General features: G+C 42.0%; 2 long non-coding RNA genes across 4 annotated transcripts; both read right to left on the bottom strand.

Moving 5' to 3' along the window:
• Positions 1-2,932: 2,932 nt before the first annotated feature.
• On the bottom strand, positions 2,933-4,346 carry LOC118219340. 3 transcript variants are annotated; one of them, XR_004763720.1, is made up of 5 exons: positions 3,993-4,346; positions 3,760-3,831; positions 3,382-3,490; positions 3,179-3,276; positions 2,933-3,073 (listed from the first exon to the last, which is right to left on the bottom strand). It is a non-coding gene; the product is annotated as an uncharacterized LOC118219340 (long non-coding RNA). The 3 variants fall into 3 exon arrangements; XR_004763719.1 differs by having other exon boundaries at positions 3,760-3,825; XR_004763721.1 differs by having other exon boundaries at positions 3,760-3,807.
• A 3,478-nt stretch (positions 4,347-7,824) lies between these two features.
• On the bottom strand, positions 7,825-17,881 carry LOC118219350. Its single transcript, XR_004763734.1, has 6 exons — positions 17,656-17,881; positions 11,237-11,349; positions 10,478-10,590; positions 9,728-9,840; positions 8,978-9,090; positions 7,825-7,984 (listed from the first exon to the last, which is right to left on the bottom strand). It is a non-coding gene; the product is annotated as an uncharacterized LOC118219350 (long non-coding RNA).
• Between the last annotated feature and the right edge of the window lie 1,978 nt (positions 17,882-19,859).

Below are 19,859 nucleotides of genomic sequence, written 5' to 3'. Positions count from 1 at the left end.
AGTCACACACCATAACCCTCACCCTGAACGATTTATTTTTTTGTCTATTTTTTTCTATTTATTTGTCTATTTTAGGTTCCTATTTAGTATTTTAAATTATTATTATCATTATTAATAAATGAATATTTTTATTTCTAAATTATTTTATTAAAGGTTTATGATTTGTTTAATGGTTTTTATTATTTCTTTATTTAAATTATTTTGTATTTTAATTCAATTTTAGCCTATAGAGCTAATTTGATTAATTCAGAATGAGGGTAACACTGTGAGACTGTACTACTAAACAGCAGAAGCTGGGGGTGGACAGATATGAGCTGCACGGTGTCCATCACAGGTCCCACCTACGCCCTTGTGGACCCTGCAGAAAGACCACGCAGAGAATCTACGATAAAATCCAAAGTTTGTCAACCACTGACACGACCTTTCACAAACAGCATGACTATCGCTACCCAGTCAGCGACAGAGGAGAGATGGATGTATGAACACCTGGACAGATCCACTGCCTAAGCAAGAATTACCTTCATACTCAGCGACTCAAGGAGGCTGCTGCTGAAGAGAGGCAAGGGCAATTCAAATGACAAACACTTGGTTAAAATTGGCGGGAAAATGGATTCCAGCACAAACAGAGAGACCAGTCAGAAGTGAGTCAATTTATAGAACTATCATAGACCCTGTTAAAGAGTGACTCACATCATAGGATTATCACAGAGTCTATTAAAGAGTGACTCACTTTATAGAACTATCACAGGGCCTTTTAAAGAATGAGTCACATTATAGCATTATCAAAGGGCCTGTTAAAGAGTGACTCACTTTATAACACTATCAGTCTGCTAGAGTGACTCACTTTATAACACTATCAAAGGGCCTGTAAAAGAGTGACTCACTTTATATCACTATCACAGGGCCTTTTAAAGAATGAGTCACATTATAGCATTATCACAGGGCCTGTTAAAGAGTGACTCATTTCATAACATTATCACAGGCCCTTTTAAAGAATGAGAGTGACTCACTTCATAACACTATCACAGAGTCTATTAAAGAGTGACTCACTTTATAGCACTATCACAGGCCCTTTTAAAGAATGAGTCACATTATAGCATTATCACAGGCCCTCTTAAAGAATGAGTCACTTTATAGTATTATCAAAGGGCCTGTTAAAGAGTGACTCATTTCATAACACTATCACAGGCCCTTTTAAAGAATGAGTCACATTATAGCATTATCACAGGCCCTTTTAAAGAATGAGTCACATTATAGCATTATCACAGGCCCTCTTAAAGAATGAGTCACTTTATAGTATTATCAAAGGGCCAGTTAAAGAGTGACTCATTTCATAACACTATCACAGGCCCTTTTAAAGAATGAGTCAAATTATAGCATTATCACAGGCCCTCTTAAAGAATGAGTCACTTTATAGCAATATCAAAGAGCCTGTTAAAGAGTGACTCACTTCATAACACTATCACATATCCTGTTAAAGAGTGACTCACTTTATAGCATTATCAAAGGGCCTGTTAAAGAGTGACTCACTTTATATCACTATCACAGAACCTTTTAAAGAGTGAGTCACATTATAGCATTATCACAGGCCCTTTTAAAGAATGAGTCACATTATAGCATTATCACAGGCCCTCTTAAAGAATGAGTCACTTCATAACACTATCACATATCTTGTTAAAGAGTGACTCACTTTATAGTACTATCACTGGCCCTTTTAAAGAATGAGTCACTTTATAGCATTATCAAAAGGCCTGTTAAAGAGTGACTCACTTTATAGCACTATCACAGGGTCTGTTAAAGAGTGACTCACTTTATAGCAATATAACAGGGTCAGTTAGAGTGACTGGATTTATAAGTTACCTTCAAACTCCAGGAGGCTGTTGCTTGAGAGAAGCAAGGGCAATTCAAATGACAAACACTTGGTTCAAAGTGATGGGAAAATGGATTCCAGCACAAACAGAGAGACCAGTCAGAAGTGAGTCACTTCATAGAACTATCATAGACCCTGTTAAAGAGTGACTCACTTTATATCACTATCACAGGGCCTTTTAAAGAATGAGTCATTTTAAAGCATTATCACAGGCCCTCTTAAAGAATGAGTCACTTTATAGCATTATCAAAGGGCCTGTTAAAGAGTGACTCACTTTATATTACGATTAAAGGCTCTGTTAAAGAGTCACTCACTTTATAACAATATCACAGGCCCTGTTAAATAATGACTCACTCACTTTATAACAATATCAAAAGGCCTATTCAAAAGTGACTCACTTTATATTACGATTAAAGGCTCTGTTAAAGAGTCACTCACTTTATAACAATATCACAGGCCCTGTTAAAGAATGACTCACTCACTTTATAACACTATCACAGGGTCAGTTAAAGAGTGACTCGATTCATAACACTATTGCAGAGCCTGTTAAAAGGTCACTCACTCACTTAACACTATCACAGGGTCTGATTAAATGAGTGACTCACTCACTTTATGACCCGATTCATAACATTATCATAGGACCTGATTAAGAACCTGTCAGCACATGGTCCTCCCCAAGCTCCCCCCGCCCCTTCTGGTGAACAAAACCCTAGCATCAACAGTCCCGCCCTGGCTGTGCCGACGCTGTGACTGTCCTCTCCCGTCTTCTCTGATCTTGACCCCGACCCTGGAGGTGTCTTTCTAACCTAATAATGGCATGTGTGATGGATGGAATGTCAGACACAAAAGAAAGGTTTTAATGCAGTGTCTCAGTGACATCACTCTGGTGTGCCAATCCCTGGAAATGAGAACATTATCTAAAGTGTTGGGTCAGGGACAAGAAAAGCTGTACTTACTCGCTGGTCCCACCCTGGCTGTGCCGACGCTGTGACTGTTCTCTCCCATCTTCTCTGATCCTGACCCCGACCCTGGAGGTGTCCTTGAGGGAGCCGATGGAGGAGGAAGAGGCAAGGCTCACAACCGCAGGCTGCTCCTCTTCCTCAGCCAGGCAACAGTGCGTGCAGGAGCTGATGACCTTCATCACCCAGGAGCGCCCACAGGACAATGGAGGAGACGATCTGCTTCAGGTGATCAGCACAGGGCCTGTTAAAGAATGACTCAGTCACTTTATGCACCCTGTACAGTATCAAAAAAAGACTAAAGCTAAACCACATGTTGCATATAGTCATTGCAGCTGCCCTGTCTCACCTTTTCCTCCAGGGACCGATGTCTCCAAGACTTGGGAATGGGGGGGGCTTCATTCTGTCGGTTTGCATTGTCCCTCAGCAGCCAAATAATTCCTCCTGCTGAACCAAGAAAAAATGATGTTGATTCCAGGTGCTGTAAGGTATTGGGCGGTCTTTGTTAAAATTGATTCACAAAAAAACTAAAAAATGAGACATTAGATTTACCTTTTTCATTGCCTATCCAGACAATGTTGTCATCGCTCCATTTAATACTCAGCCGTGTATCCATAACTTCTCGTGGAAAGATAAAGACTGGTGCTGGGTTATAGAACAGCTTTAAAAAATCCAATGGGTGACACATTGCCTAGTGGTATTGATTATGTACATCAACATAAAATAAGAAAGTTCTTTATAATTAACATGGAAGAACTTCAACAAGGGAACGACAGCTGCTAAAGCATATAAGATTAGCAATGTTTCCAAAAAGAATAGTTTGGTTTGGTAATTATTGGAGAATCATTACGAGAAAACATGTAAAACATTTCAGCCATTAAATAAAAGTAAACTGAAAATAAAAACTGAAATGCTGCGTAAGTTTCTTACCTGAAATAATGCTCCTCTCCGGGTGCTCTCCATAATTTATTTTCATTCCTGCAGGTAAAAAAAAACCTAAAACTGAAAGCGCCAATTCCACCCAAATTAGTAGCAAGGCATAAAAAAGTTGAAAAACTTCCAAATAAATAAATTATAACCCAATATTAACATAATTGGCCTTAATTTTTGGCACTACAGGATGACAAAGCTGTCTGTTGTCATTAAGTTGCTTGTTTACTTACAGCGGCCCCTGGTGCTCCTGGCTCTATCCTCAGGTGAACGTCTGGTCCAATCAGCGGCAGCGTCGGAAAGGACGCACAGGTCGGGGTTGATCCGGCCCGGCCTGGGCTGTGTGGCTGCTCCCGGTGCCCTCCCACTGCTTCTGGCGGACATCTTGAGCCCCGGTGAACTTTGACCGCTGCTGACATCACTTAGCAGCTAGAGTTACCGAGCAGGAGGAGCCATCTTGCTTTAACAGGCTCGCACTCCACAGTTGTCTTCTCTGTGTGGCAGCTGCTGTTGTTGCTCTTTCTGCTGTACAGGTTAATTCTACCGAGGCATTGGAAAGCTCTGAACTACCTGAAGAGGTTAGACCCCGACGTTCCTGTCCTCTGGTCCTACTGCTGATGCTGGGAGTTCATACACTGGAAAGGGGTTAGGGGAGCTTGGACAGGACCATGTGCTGAGAGTACTAGGCCTTGGGTTACGCACCACCCTTCTCCACCCACTATAACCCAGACATGCGTGCGGTGTGTTACCCTCTCACACACACTGCCACAGAGTGAGCTGCTAAACCACTTCCCCGACTGGCTCCTCTGTCTGAGAAGGAATCCACTCTCCAACCACTTCAAGCCAAATGCCATCATGCACCTTGCTGTTACCTTTGTTCAGTACCAGCATCCTCAAACTGCTGGGCTAGAAGATCACCCTTGTTCAGATAATAGATTAGTCCAGGCCCTCAAGGATCCATCTCCCCTCTATCACTGACTGTGTAGTGACGGTTATGCCATCTGTGAAAGTTGATGTTGGTGGCTGCCGCACATTGGATTTTGCCGTAGGTCCTCAGCTTGGCCATTCTGCAGAGTCCAATAGGATGTAGATGGAGGCTATGATGGACACTGTGTAGCCTGTAACTGTGTCCACCCACATCCTCTGGTAGTCCAGTCACACACTATAACCCTCACCCTGAACTATTTATTTTTTTGTCTATTTTTTTCTATTTATTTGTCTATTTTAGGTTCCTATTTAGTATTTTAAATTATTATTATCATTATTAATAAATGACTATTTTTATTTAGAAATTATTTTATTAAAGGTTTATGATTTGTTTTATGGTTTTTATTATTTCTTTATTTAAATTATTTTGTATTTTAATTTAATTTTAGCCTATAGAGCTAATTTGATTAATTCAGAATGAGGGTTACACTGTGAGACTGTACTACTAAACAGCAGAAGCTGGGGGTGGACAGTTATGAGCTGCACAGTGTCCATCAAGGCTCCCACCTACGCCCTTGTGGACCCTGCAGAAAGACCACGCAGAGAATCTACGATAAAATCCAAAGTTTGTCAACCACTGACACGACCTTTCACAAACAGCATGACTATCGCTACCCAGTCAGTGACATAGGAGAGATGGATGTATGAACACCTGGACAGATCCACTGCCTAAGCAAGAATGACCTTCATACTCAGCGACTCAAGGAGGCTGCTGCTGAAGAGAGGCAAGGGCAATTCAAATGACAAACACTTGGTTAAAATTGGCGGGAAAAAGGATTCCAGCACAAACAGAGAGACCAGTCAGAAGTGAGTCAATTTATAGAACTATCATAGACCCTGTTAAAGAGTGACTCACATCATAGGATTATCACAGAGTCTATTAAAGAGTGACTCACTTTATATCACTATCACAGGGCCTTTTAAAGAATGAGTCACATTATAGCATTATCACAGGCCCTCTTAAAGAATGAGTCACTTTATAGCATTGTCAAAGAGCCTGTTAAAGAGTGACTCATTTCATAACATTATCACAGGCCCTTTTAAAGAATGAGTCACATTATAGCATTATCACAGGCCCTTTTAAAGAATGAGTCACTTTATAGTATTACCACAGGCCCTCTTAAAGAGTGACTCACTCACTTTATATTACGATTAAAGGCTATGTTAAAGAGTCACTCACTTTATAACAATATCAAAGGCCCTGTTAAAGAATGACTCACTCACTTTATAACAATATCAAAAGGCCTGTTCAAGAGTGACTCACTTTATATTACAATTAAAGGCTCTGTTAAAGAGTGACTCACTTTATATCAATATCACAGGGCTTTTTAAAGAATGAGTGACTCACTTTATAACACTTTAAAAAAGGGCCTGTAAAAGAGTGACTCACTTTATATCAATATCACAGGGCCTTTTAAAGAATGAGTCATTTTAAAGCATTATCAAAGGACCTGTTAAAGAGTGACTCACTTTATAGTATTATCAAAGGGCCTGTTAAAGAGTGACTCATTTCATAACATTATCACAGGCCCTTTTAAAGAATGAGTCACATTATAGCATTATCACAGGCCCTCTTAAAGAATGAGTCACTTTATAGCATTATCACAGGGCCTGTTAAAGAGTGACTCACTTTATAACACTATCAAAGGGCCTGTAAAAGAGTGACTCACTTTATATCACTGTCACAGGGCCTTTTAAAGAATGAGTCACATTATAGCATTATCACAGGCCCTCTTAAAGAATGAGTCACTTTATAGTATTATCAAAGGGCCTGTGAAAGAGTGACTCATTTCATAACATTATCACAGGCCCTTTTAAAGAATGAGAGTGACTCACTTCATAACACTATCACAGATTCTATTAAAGAGTGACTCACTTTATAGCACTATCACAGGCCCTTTTAAAGAATGAGTCACATTATAGCATTATCACAGGCCCTCTTAAAGAATGAGTCACTTTATAGTATTATCAAAGGGCCTGTGAAAGAGTGACTCATTTCATAACATTATCACAGGCCCTTTTAAAGAATGAGTCACATTATAGCATTATCACAGGCCCTCTTAAAGAATGAGTCACTTTATAGCAATATCAAAGAGCCTGTTAAAGAGTGACTCACTTTATAACACTATCACATATCCTGTTAAAGAGTGGCTCACTTTATAGCACTTTCACAGGGTCTGTTAAAGAATTAGTCACTTTATAGCATTATCAAAGGGCCTGTTAAAGAGTGACTCACTTTATAGCACTATCACAGGGTCTGTTAAAGAATGACTCACTTTATAGCAATATAACAGGGTCAGTTAGAGTGACTGGATTTTTAAGTTACCTTCAAACTCCAGGAGGCTGCTGCTGGGCAATGGCAATTCAAATGACAAACACTTGGTTCAAAGTGATGGGAAAATGGACTCCAGTACAAACAGAGAGACCAGTCAGAAGTGAGTCACTTTATAGAACTATCATAGACCCTGTTAAAGAGTGATTCACTTCATAGCACTATCACAGACCTTCTTAAAGAGTGACTCACTCACTTTATAACACTACAGAGTCTGTTAAAGAGTGACTCACTTTATATCACTATCACAGGCCCTCTTAAAGAATGAGTCATTCACTTAACACTATCAAAACGCCTGTTAAAGAGTGACTCATTTTATATCACTATCACAGGCCCTCTTACAGAATGAGTCACTCACTTAACACTATCAAAGGGCCTGTTAAAGAGTGACTCACTTTATAACATTATCACAGGCCCTCTTACAGATTGAGTCACTCACTTTATACACTATCACAGGCCCTTTTAAAGAATGACTCACTCACTTTATAGCATTATCACAGGGTCTGTTAAAGAGTGACTCACAGGGTCAGTTAAAGAGTGACTTGATTCATAACACTATTGCAGAGCCTGTTAAAAAGTCACTCATTCCCTTAACACTATCACAGGGTCTGATTAAATGAGTGACTCACTCACTTTATGACCCGATTCATAACATTATCATAGGACCTGATTAAGAACCTGTCAGCACATGGTCCTCCCCAAGCTCCCCCCGCCCCTTCCGGTGAACAAAACCCTAGCATCAACAGGGGACACAACAGGCAGAAACATCAACGGTGACCTCTGAAGATAGTGTGGACCTCACCAAAGCTTCAGCATAACCAACTTCTGCAAGATTACTGTCGACTCCAGTGTGGTCTTTATAATTCTGCGGCATGCTGGTCCATCTTGTCTTGTTTGTCTGAAATACTGGACATTAACATGATAGGTTAGTTCTCTTATATACTTCATAATTACCACAGGTATTTTTTTAAATGGATACAGATGCTTGTGGGTGTGCCTGGTGGGTTTAGAAATACAATGTAGCAATTAAAATTTAGATTCTCACCGACACATAATTGGACTATTGCGAAAAGTGGAAAAGCATCGTAATACTCGCACACACTCCATATTCCAGAATGAAACCGCCTTCCCAGTCCAATACAAGGTAATCAAATTGGTTTTGGCAAACATCAAAATAATATACAATATATTTATACATCCTCTCCGAGAATATAACGAAATACGTTTCCGTAATAACATACACATAATACAATTACACTGTAACAGTTTCGTGTACATTCGCGTATAATTGCGTAACATTGTAGCTACATTGTAGCACTCTGTGTAACATTGTGTCGATATACAGGTACGGATACCTGTCGTTCCAGAGCGCGCGCGCAGGTAGCATGTCCTGAGAGCTTCCCAGCTCTTTGGCGCTATAAACACTTAAACCATAGTTTTTAACTAATTCATTTCTACACGCAATTCGTCTAAATATGATATAAACTCAAAGTACATACACAATTTCCTCTCAAAATGCAATAGTTAATCATGTATCAGGTATTATATTATAATTGTACACAGTGATATTTCCGAATTGCGTTCGCTAGCTCACATTTACCAGTAGCAGACAAAATATCCAACCGACTGAAAAAACATATATACGGTACACATTCACTGTTCAGTAAAATGTAAGAAAGTACTTCGAATATATTGAACGATATGACATTAGCTACCTGTCGCGGGCTCAAACAGCCTAAAGTCCACGCGCAAACGACGCACTTATCGATAGCCCCGTAGCCAAAATTTTATGGATTTAAATATATAACCTACGCCACAGATATGTATACAGTCAAATATTATACAGTTGTTCTAAAATATACATATATATATTATTATTAGGAAAAAACTGTAGCTTACCAGTTCTGAACGAAGAACGTCGAATTCTGTTTCTTCGCCACCCTGACGAAGCCAGTCTCGAGAAACTTTTTCACTTAACCTCATTTAATACGACTACTTGAGGGAAATATTACCTGCAGGAAAAGATAGCAAAATAACTTACTCGAATTTTTTCATAAGTAGCTTACATAAATCTAACAGCGATAATTAAATTGTTTGCCGTCGCTAATCACATCTGGACACCTGCTGATACGCACTGGCATCACTGGTCACTTCGAGGATGCGTAAGTGAACTTTATTGGCCTATTGATTGGCTAGCTCAACCACCAATCAGAGCGCTCCTGTGCATTGTTGCAGACCCCCCATGGATACCATCACGCTTTGGTTCTGAAATAATTATTTTCTCTGAGGATTCTAACTAAAATAATTAAAAGTTAACACATTAAAAGGTAATCAAATTGGTTTTGGGAAACATCAAAACAATATATAATAAATGTATCAATCGATAATGTATAAAGCACGAACATTTAATACAAATTTGGTAATATCACGGCGTATAAATACAATATCATAGTTCATAAACGATTTGCCATTTTCGCGGGCTCAAATAGCCTAAAGTCCACGCGCAAACGACGCACTTATCTATAGCCAAAATTATATGGATTTAAATATATAACCTACGCCACAGATATGTATACAGTCAAATATTATACAGTTGTTCTAAAATATACATATATATTATTTTTTTCTGAGGAAAAAACTTTAGCTTACCAGTTCTGAACGAAGAACGTCGAATTCTGTTTCTTCGCCACCCTGACGAAGCCAGTCTCGAGAAACTTTTTCACTTAACCTCATTTAACACGACTACTTGAGGGAAATATTACCTGCAGAAAAAGATAGCAAAATAACTTACTCGAATTTTTTCATAAGTAGCTTACATAAATCTAACAGCGATAATTAAATTGTTTGCCGTCGCTAATCACATCTGGACACCTGCTGATACGCACTGGCATCACTAGTCACTTCGAGGATGCGTAAGTGAACTTTATTGGCCTATTGATTGGCTAGCTCAACCACCAATCAGAGCGCTCCTGTGCATTGTTGCAGACCCCCCATGGATACCATCACGCTTTGGTTCTGAAATAATTATTTTCTCTGAGGATTCTAACTAAAATAATTAAAAGTTAACACATTAAAAGGTAATCAAATTGGTTTTGGGAAACATCAAAACAATATATAATAAATGTATCAATCGATAATGTATAAAGCACGAACATTTAATACAAATTTGGTAATATCACGGCGTATAAATACAATATCATAGTTCATAAACGATATGCCATTTTCGCGGGCTCAAATAGCCTAAAGTCCACGCGCAAACGACGCACTTATCTATAGCCAAAATTATATGGATTTAAATATATAACCTACGCCACAGATATGTATACAGTCAAATATTATACAGTTGTTCTAAAATATACATATATATTATTTTTTTCTGAGGAAAAAACTGTAGCTTACCAGTTCTGAACGAAGAACGTCGAATTCTGTTTCTTCGCCACCCTGACGAAGCCAGTCTCGAGAAACTTTTTCACTTAACCTCATTTAACACGACTACCTGAGGGAAATATTACCTGCAGGAAAAGATAGCAAAATAACTTACTCGAATTTTTTCATAAGTAGATTACACAAATCTAACAGCGATAATTACATTGTTTCCGTCGCTAATCACATCTGGACACCTGCTGATACGCACTGGCATCACTAGTCACTTCGAGGATGCGTAAGTGAACTTTATTGGCCTATTGATTGGCTAGCTCAACCACCAATCAGAGCGCTCCTGTGCATTGTTGCAGACCCCCCATGGATACCATCACGCTTTGGTTCTGAAATAATTATTTTCTATGAGGATTCTAACTAAAATAATTAAAAGTTAACACATTAAAAGGTAATCAAATTGGTTTTGGGAAACATCAAAACAATATATAATAAATTTATCAATCGATAATGTATAAAGCACGAGCATTTAATACAAATTTGGTAATATCACGGCGTATAAATACAATATCATAGTTCATAAACGATATGCCATTTTCGCGGGCTCAAATAGCCGAAAGTCCACGCGCATACGACGCACTTATCGATAGCACCCATAGCCAAAAAATTATAAGGATTTAAATGTATAACCTACGCCACAGATAAGTATACAGTAAAATACTATACAGTTGTTCTAAAATATACATATATATAATTTCTTTTGTGGAAAAAACTGTAGCTTACCAGTTCTGAACGAAGAACGTCGAATTCTGTTCCTTCACCACCCTGACGAAACCAGTCTAGAGAAACTTTTTCACTTAACCTCATTTAATACGACTACCTGAGGGAAATATTACCTGCAGGAAAAGATAGCAAAATAACTTACTCGAATTTTTTCATAAGTAGCTTACATAAATTTAAAAGTAGTAATTAAATTGTTTCCCGTCACTATAAGCACATCTGGACAACTGCCGATAGGTCAGCAGGTCACGGGTGGCTATGACGCTCTTACGCACTTACGCACTGGCATCACTAATCTCTTGGAGGATGCGTAATTGAACTTTATTGGCCTATTTATTGGCTAGCTCAACCACCAATCAGAGCGCTCCAGTGCATTGTTACTGACCCCCATGTATACCATCAAGTTTTGGTTCTGAAATAATTATCTATAAATCAAGCAACAAGTTTTTTTGGGAAAGTGTAAATGTGGCAACCCTGGACTCCAGTTTGCCCCCCAGGCACTCAGACGGATGAACTGCAGAAACCGGGTTTCCTGCAGCAACAATAGGGCGGGAGAAATTTGCAGGTGGGTGAGACTCGGGGGGGGTGGGATGGGGGGGGGGGGGGGGGTGTTGCCCCGGCCTGCCGATGGTCACTGAGTCGCCCCGTGAGTGACCACAGCCTCGGGATGGGCAACATCCCCCCCACCGTTGCCCCATTTACATTCTCTCTCCAGTCCAGACCCTCCTCCCCTCCTCCTTTCCCAACGTACCAATTCAAAGGAAGATTTTTAGATCTATTTATCAACATTGTTATTGGTACCACCTGACTGCAGTCACACACATATTAGGGTGGGGGGTGGCCCAATTTGTTCAATGAGAGGGAAATAAAAGGCCTTAATTCGCCAATCAATCACAGACCAACTGTCACCCATCTAGAACATTCCGTCTGCTCTCTCGACAGGCGCCTGGGCCCGACGGCTCAGAGCGGGTTTCGTTATCAAAAGGAGCGCTCTCTGCAGGTAGACACCCAACGCGTAAAAAAAAAAAAAAACAACGAAAATCTCCCAAACAGACGGGCGACCCGCGGTGCCGTCTTCGCTCACGGGCCGAGGTGCGGTACGCGCCAGGGCCCCTTTGTCTGCCCGTGATTAACTGTCCCAATTCACGCGCGTCGGGACGGCTAATTAAGAACGTTAAAGGTGGTCTTAACGAACAAAGCCCGCCCCGCCCCGCCCGAACGAGGCCACCTGTCGGGAAGGCGCCGCGTCCGATCAGCTTCAATTAGCCGCGCGATGGCGGGCGTCCCTTTCTCATGCTAATTCCAGCCGGCTCGCCGTTATCTCCTAAGCGGGGTGGGACTCCGCGCCGCTCGGAAGAGAATGGGGGAAAATAAAATGAGCCCTTGGAATTAACCCCCCCCAAACCCTCCCCCCCCACCCCCACCCCCCTCCTCCACGGTGGGCGGAAATGAATCCGCAGAGTTTCGGGGGACATGGCTTAATATTGTTTTATTAGTACCCCTTACAGTTCTCCCCGACGCCTCTTAAATAGTGATATTAAACTGACCGTGCTGTCAAAATATTAATGACATTTATTACACGGTGCTTCTCAGAAGAATAATGGAATTTCTTGTTATTTATACAGGCTATTAAATAAATTATCAATGAATTCTCATGAAATTGGTTGTAACGAGTGTCTGGATACCAATACAGCGTGCTGATGTCACAATGATGCTGATGTCATAATGGCGCTGATGTCATAAGGGCGCTGATTTCATGATGAGTTGTTCACTCCGAACCTCTGCCTGGGAAAACGCCGCCAGCTTGTTTGACCCTTGTTTGAAAACGGGTCTCTGGAGAGACGCTTAAGACGGCCGTTATTCAAAAAACCCCTCCGACCGCGGTAACCCCTGGTTACGGCGCCTCCAGTTAAACAGCCGCGACAATCCGCACTGCGTCCATAAATACCCGCGATGCCTAGGAAGCATTTGCACTCCGAGGAAAAAAAAAAAAAAAAGAAGGGGGGAAAAAAAAGTGTTATTTCCCCAAGGAGACACATATATTAAAGGGAGGTGTCAAACAATCCGCCGTTCGAGACGTCAATTATGCTAACGGGCTGGAGATGAACGCGGCGGCGGCGGCGGCAAGGCCGCGGGGAGGCCTCCGTAATCACGTCCGGATCCCGTCGCTCAGACTCCGGGGTCCTGGCCCCGAGTCCCAAATTGAAAACCGGGAAGATAATTGAAGGCGGACTGTATAACAAAAAAAATAAATAAATAAAAAAAAGAAGAAAAAAAGGTTTGTCAGTCAACGGCGAAGACTGGAGGTTTTCGCCAGCCTTGCCGCTGCTGAGCTCAGACTCTGTAATCCTTGCGTGAGCTCTGTGAAGATTTACTGAGGAATTCAAACGGAACGGGCCTAAGCGCTGGGGGGGGGTGGGAAAGGGCCAGGAGCGCTGTGAGGATGTGACGCCCCTCCAAACATCAAAGGTGCCGATGAAGCTAATCATTGGTCCCCTACTGTGGCCGTGCGTATGGTTTTAGCATCGGTGACACACGGCTTGCCTTGGCTGAAATGGCTGCGTTTAACTGCACATGCACAGACAGTCCAATCAGAACGCCTGCCTTGACTAACCCACTGACAGACAGTCCAATCAGGATGCCTGCCTTGACTAACGCACTGACAGATGGCCCAATCAGAATGCAAGCCTTTCAATAAACACTAATAACCAGTTGAAAGGGTTTAATAAAAAAAGTAATAAAAAATGGTCGCACAATTACTGCAGAACTGCTCCGCAGGCCTTCGTGCCCAATCCCACTACGTGACACATAGCGCTTCGCCGTGGTAACCCGCTCGAACCACAGAACGTCAAACTCAAGTCCCTCCCGCTCACAGCGACCGTTTACACCAAACACTGGCGCAAAATTGACACAAAATGCATCAAACACCGCTTTGGCCCCGGACCCTAATTAGCAGATTTATCCCGCTTAGCACATCTGCAACGCCGTCAATTAGGAGCATCCATTACAAAGGACTTGGGCTCAATTAGGTAATCCATTAATCATGTCCCTCGCGAGGTGTTTCCTATTCAAATTTCTGTGCAAGGCAGTTAGCACGCGTGAGGCGGAGTGCTGTCCAAGTGATGTTTAATGTGCAGGTGTTCGCCAGGACGGCTTACTACTGCAAATACCAATTGCCTGCAGTATTAATAATCACTCGAGGACAGGGGTGTGTTTGTTCCCTAAAACAACACACTTGATTCAGCTGGTCTTTACTGAGGACCAGGACAAGCTGACCAGGAGAATTAAAGGTTGTAGTTCCGTGCGGTTTCGCTCACTCTCAGAATTCTCGGACAGAACCCCTGGTTGAGAATCCCAGCTGCCTTATTTTTCTCAGGTGACCTCAATAAGCAACACACACAGCGGGTCCTCACAAGGTGGGGGAGACCTGTAAGTGGGCCTTATTCTTTTTGGTTAAGTGCGCGCGGGAGCCTCAGATCAGTTTTACTTTCCAAGAGAGTCGCATTGAACCGAGAAAAAACATTAACATTTAACAATAAGGTAACGGTAATTAACGCGAGCCGTCGGAGTGAAATTTTTAAATGGGAAAATGCTGACACTCTCCAGTCTTCCCAGAGCCCATCTCTTCACCGCAGGGTGCTTCCTCCTTCCCCCCCCCCTCCCAACCCCCCAACCCCCCCCTCCCCCCGCTTTGTTGCGTCAGACTGTCGCGGCTCCTCTGATCCGTACGTTCGCTGCTTTCACCGTTCCAGGACGAGACCTCGATTGACGCGGCCTGTCTGCTCACCCTCGATAAGGCTGGCGAATTGATATGCGCTGACTGAAGAACATAACGGGAAGTAAACTTCCTGTTCATGGTTCCACTAATTCTACCCGCTATATTCCACGAGCTATAAATGTGATTTCTACAGCGCGGTGCTTAAAAACAAGCATTTTTTTTTTTTTCACCAAAATGGACTGCTTCCACACTGTAATTAACTTGTTGTTTAACCCCTTGTCTCTGAAGACTGCTTATCTTCATCCTACCAAAGGAAATATCAGATGTCTTCCGTGACCTACATAACCGTATTTCTCAGAGCGTCTGAATCTCTGCACGCAGCTAGGTGACACTGCACCCCTGTGACTACTGAGAAGCTTCATTTTCAAAAGCACGATTCTTTAGTGGAAAAGTCAGGAACCAAACAGTTTTCAGGAACTAAAAGTAGGGGCCTCGCCAGCCTGGCTTTCTCGTGCGCCTGGCAGTGGGGCCCCAATACCACTTCCTGTGGGGCCCCCACGGGACCCCTCTTTTAAAGGACACGCCCGTGGGCGCAGAAACGGAGAAAAGGCCATCGTTTTATCGGTTACACGTCGTAAAACTGAAAGAAGTATGTCTGCCATTTACGTCCGGCCTCCGGCCGCGCCGAAAGCCCCCCCCCGGGGCCCGAGCGGACGGGGCTGAACACCGCCCCCAGGGGAAACCCGCTCTTTTAAGGACGTAATTCCGCGGCGCTTTCCGGCAGGAGGACGGCATCTCATCCGTTTCCCTCCAGCCGCGTCCATTAAAGCCGCTCTCTCCGCACGGAGATGGTCGCGTGGGAGGAGGCGCGATCCGGTGGGTGTTTTGGGGAGGGGGGGGGTGGCGGGGGCGCGACATGATGCCGCAAGCTGTCCCTCTCCCCAAACGTCTAATTTGTAGTCCCCCCCCCCTCCCCCCAGCGGCACTCTGTGTTCTAACAAGTGCCTTTTCCTCAGATTCAGCCGTGAAACTCGCCGGGTCAGAGTGCCGTTCGGAGGCTCCCGGTAACCCAATAAACCTTAAGTGCGCGCAGTCGGGAGATGTGTCGGTCGGACGACTTTACCACTTTACCGCTGTTGCCGCGGAAAATGTCAAGTGATTAAATTTCACAGGGGCTCCCGTGAGAACGCCTGTGTGAAAAAGGCTGATAAAACGCTACTCTGGGTTGATCTCCCAGGCCTTCATTTCCAGACTGATTGCTTGTTTTCGTTAACTTTTTTTATCACCTAGCTGAATAATCATTAAAGCCAAGACAAATATTTAAATTAAACTGCTCTCCCAAAATAAATGCACGCACAAGAGATCTGATGCCAGCAATTTCACATTAGGCATAGGGGTAGTGTGTTCTGACAGCACCAAAAGAAGTTGTAACATACATACATCTTGACCCTCAGAATACTATATACAGTAGCGGGTCTAACCAAATTTAAAAATAATTTCCTCACATTGCTATGAATATGCTGCAAAGTACTAAATAATGACTCCATGCTGCTGCATTTGAGCCTAGCAGACCTTATGAGCATGTACCCATTCCATTGTGGAGACAAAGATAATTAATGACAGACTAAAAGATACGCTGTGCTACTAGAGGTGTTGTACACTACATGGTCAAGAGTCAATAAGATGCGCGAAACCAAACCCAAAGCAAATAACTTGCAGTACCTAAATACACACAAACACTTGTACTACTAAAACAAACCAAGACACACCCATTTGCCTATGCACAGTAAGTGTCTATGAACGCTTATGCAGTGCTTATAAAGGAGTTATAAAGCGCTTATGAAGCACCAATCATAGAAAGTGACCAAATTCCAGATGTTTAAAAAAAAAAAAAAAAAGCTGGGTCAGAGTGAAGACGTGACAGTAAGCTCGTTAGGTAAATAATTAGCTTTAACGGGCTCTTAACGACCCGGTCTTGCCGACGCGGCCTTTGCTGGTGCTCTTTAACGAAACGCTGCGCGGGACGCGTTCGTGGGTGGTGGGCAAGTTTCACTTCAAGACTGCCGACACGTTCAAGATCCACATTTGTAACGATGATGGCATCTCCTTGCTCTACACAGCCCCCGACGCTCCAATAAAAGCAATGCTCAGTTATACAGTTCGAAGAGCAGGCAGTCAGATGCGATGGCCTTCCACGGTATGTACAGTCTGCCACCTGCTGGTAGCACAGAAGTAGCACATCTTTCAGACAAAAGGGGGAGAGGAACAGAAACACGTGACGTGGATAAGCCCCAGCTAAAGCCACCTCACAGCGCTGCACACTACATACTGGATGACAAACAACTTTCGATTGCGTATTAAAACAAGATCTTAATCACTCAGCGAGCAGTTCGTACCGAACCAAGACTCCCATACCGAACGGGTTGGGTAGGAATGTGTGTACCTTTACACCCCCCAGTGTCCATGCACAGGTATGGGCTGTGTATTTGGATCATTTCTATAAGAAGCATATCTATATATATAGAAGAAGAACTAGAGACATTTCTCATATTAATAAAAGGCAAGCCACTAAAATCCACTTTTTATAACGGCTACTCGTTTTGGGCGTCTGTGACCGACGTTGGAAATTAATGCCCTAAAACATCCAAATATGTGTACGTTTAACTACATTTTCATTCCATTTCTGAGGTAAACGTCTCCTTACCGTGAAACGTCCATTCGTAGGTGCTTGGTTATGTCGTTGATATGGCCACGAGACCAGCTTCGTTTTGCAGGGAAGATACCTGGGCGAACAGAAACTGCTCACTCGCGCTGAATTTGAATCTGTTTCTTGGCTTCTTGCTCCAGTTTAGCGGTCTTTACATAAAGTAGTCCGTTAGGAGCTCGCAGTGCGTTTTAAAAAAACTGTTTCTGGACCGAGTCTATGGATATTGAATAACTAATCGTAAAACTGAAAAGTTGAATTTTTTTTAGTAGAATAACTGTCATGTGTGCCATGATTACATTCAGCTGTGTCTCATTGAGTCATGACCTTATTCGGCATCTGGGGTCACACATAGGCTACTCTCGATTACACAGGTCGGTACAGTCTTGAGGAACATTTTTTTTTATTAATATGCATGCACTGTGCTTAACCGTAAAATACACAACCATATTTCTCCCTGATGCGATTTTTCTACTAAATTAATCTCCACTGAAAGTGAAACGCTTATTTGTGTTGTGTTGCAAAATAAGACAGAACAGCTGTCGCCTACTTTATTCACTTGCATTGAGTTTATCTGAGGCTAACGTTAAACTATAAACCCTACTTCAAACCATATTATGATGGGATTCGTTTTACCAAAGGGTGTAATGTAATTGGAATTATTACCTATTACCCCAGTGATTTTAATCCTGTCAGAATATGCCATGTCAGTAATTGTTACCTGGCGAGTAAGTAATTGAGGTCCTCTGGTAATACAAGTCCACTAGTCCCATGTGAATAGACATTGCATTAATTTAAAAATGTATTTTACATTTGGCACACTTTTCTCCACGTGTGGTATAACAACAGAGCCTGCAGAAGAGACCCTTTTGTTGTTTTCTTTTGGAAGCCATGTCTAATTGTCAATTGCTGGGAAATGAGCCAATTCTTTAGCTACCGGAAGAAGGGCAACTGAAATGGTTCTTGGTATGAAATGTAAAAGCAATGAGGAAAGACTCGATGTCTTGAATCTCTTCAGGATTTGCAAAAGGAGATTATAGAGGATTTTACTTGATGTTTTCTAAATTCATAAGAGGGATTAACAATCAACTACAAATAATTTTTCAGGTTGAAATCTGTTAGTAGAGCAGCAGGGTATTGGTAATATGACTAATTCTATAATCATCCCATATTATTTTTGGCTGAATGTTAATATTGCACAAATTACATCTCTCAAGGGCTCAGACTGTACAAGGAGGCCATTATTCCTTTCTATGGCGAAATATCAAGGCCTGACTTATTGCGGTTTAATTTACAGTGGATAAGTATCTTTAAGTTATGATTGCAATCACGTTTTGAAACGGTTTCCATATATCGTAATAAATAGTTTCCAAGAATAAAATTCTCTCACAAAAAAACAACAAAAATATAAATCTTATTGAAGTGAAGACATACAGTGTAATGATACTCACCTATACAGAATTCTGTGCATTTATCAAAAATTGTCTGAATGGGATTTCGTGAGAATTAATAGCATTTTGAAAAGTGCCCATTTATTCAGGAACAAATACGTGGTCATGTTCTGGGGTTCAAAAACTGTGTGTGTCGAATTCCATTACAACTATAACCGCAACCTCTAAATTGTAACAAGCCATTCATTACTCTTGATTACACGCTTAATGTCTATTAAAGGACTAGCTACCCTCTTAAAGGGACAGTTCACTTTGTGTTTCTTTTACATATATAACCTCAGTTCTGGTGTTAGTTTGTGACTGGCAGAATTAAGAATACTTTAGATCAGGGGTCTCCCAACCTTATCCAAAAGGAGCTGGCTCTTGTCTCAGCCCAGCATGAAGACACCTGATTAAGGTTAATTGAAGACCGTGATTAGTTAGTTAATGATTTGAATCAGGTGGCATAAGATCATATCCCTTGCTTTAGATACAGAAGTATCTGAAGACCTGCTGGCTTTGGAATGATGGGGGGGGGGGGGGGGGGTTGAGGTCTAAAGCCAGAAAATACACTAAGTTACTGCAGCAGTTTCCACACTTCTTTTTCAATTTTAATTCATTTTAAAATTGGGCGAATGGTCTGACCTTTCAAGCAAGGGATGTAAATTTCAAGCTTCACTCAACATGGATAATTTAACAAGCTGTAGCAAAGCCTAGCAGTGGGGAAAAAGTGGGTTCTGTGACTCCTGACCAACTGAAAACACAGAGAGCAGC

Source organism: Anguilla anguilla, chromosome 19, assembly GCF_013347855.1.
Source record: "Anguilla anguilla isolate fAngAng1 chromosome 19, fAngAng1.pri, whole genome shotgun sequence".
NCBI classification, from domain to species: Eukaryota; Metazoa; Chordata; class Actinopteri; order Anguilliformes; family Anguillidae; genus Anguilla; species Anguilla anguilla.
Note: the sequence above shows the minus strand (reverse complement) of the source record. Positions and strands in the feature narration are given on the sequence as shown.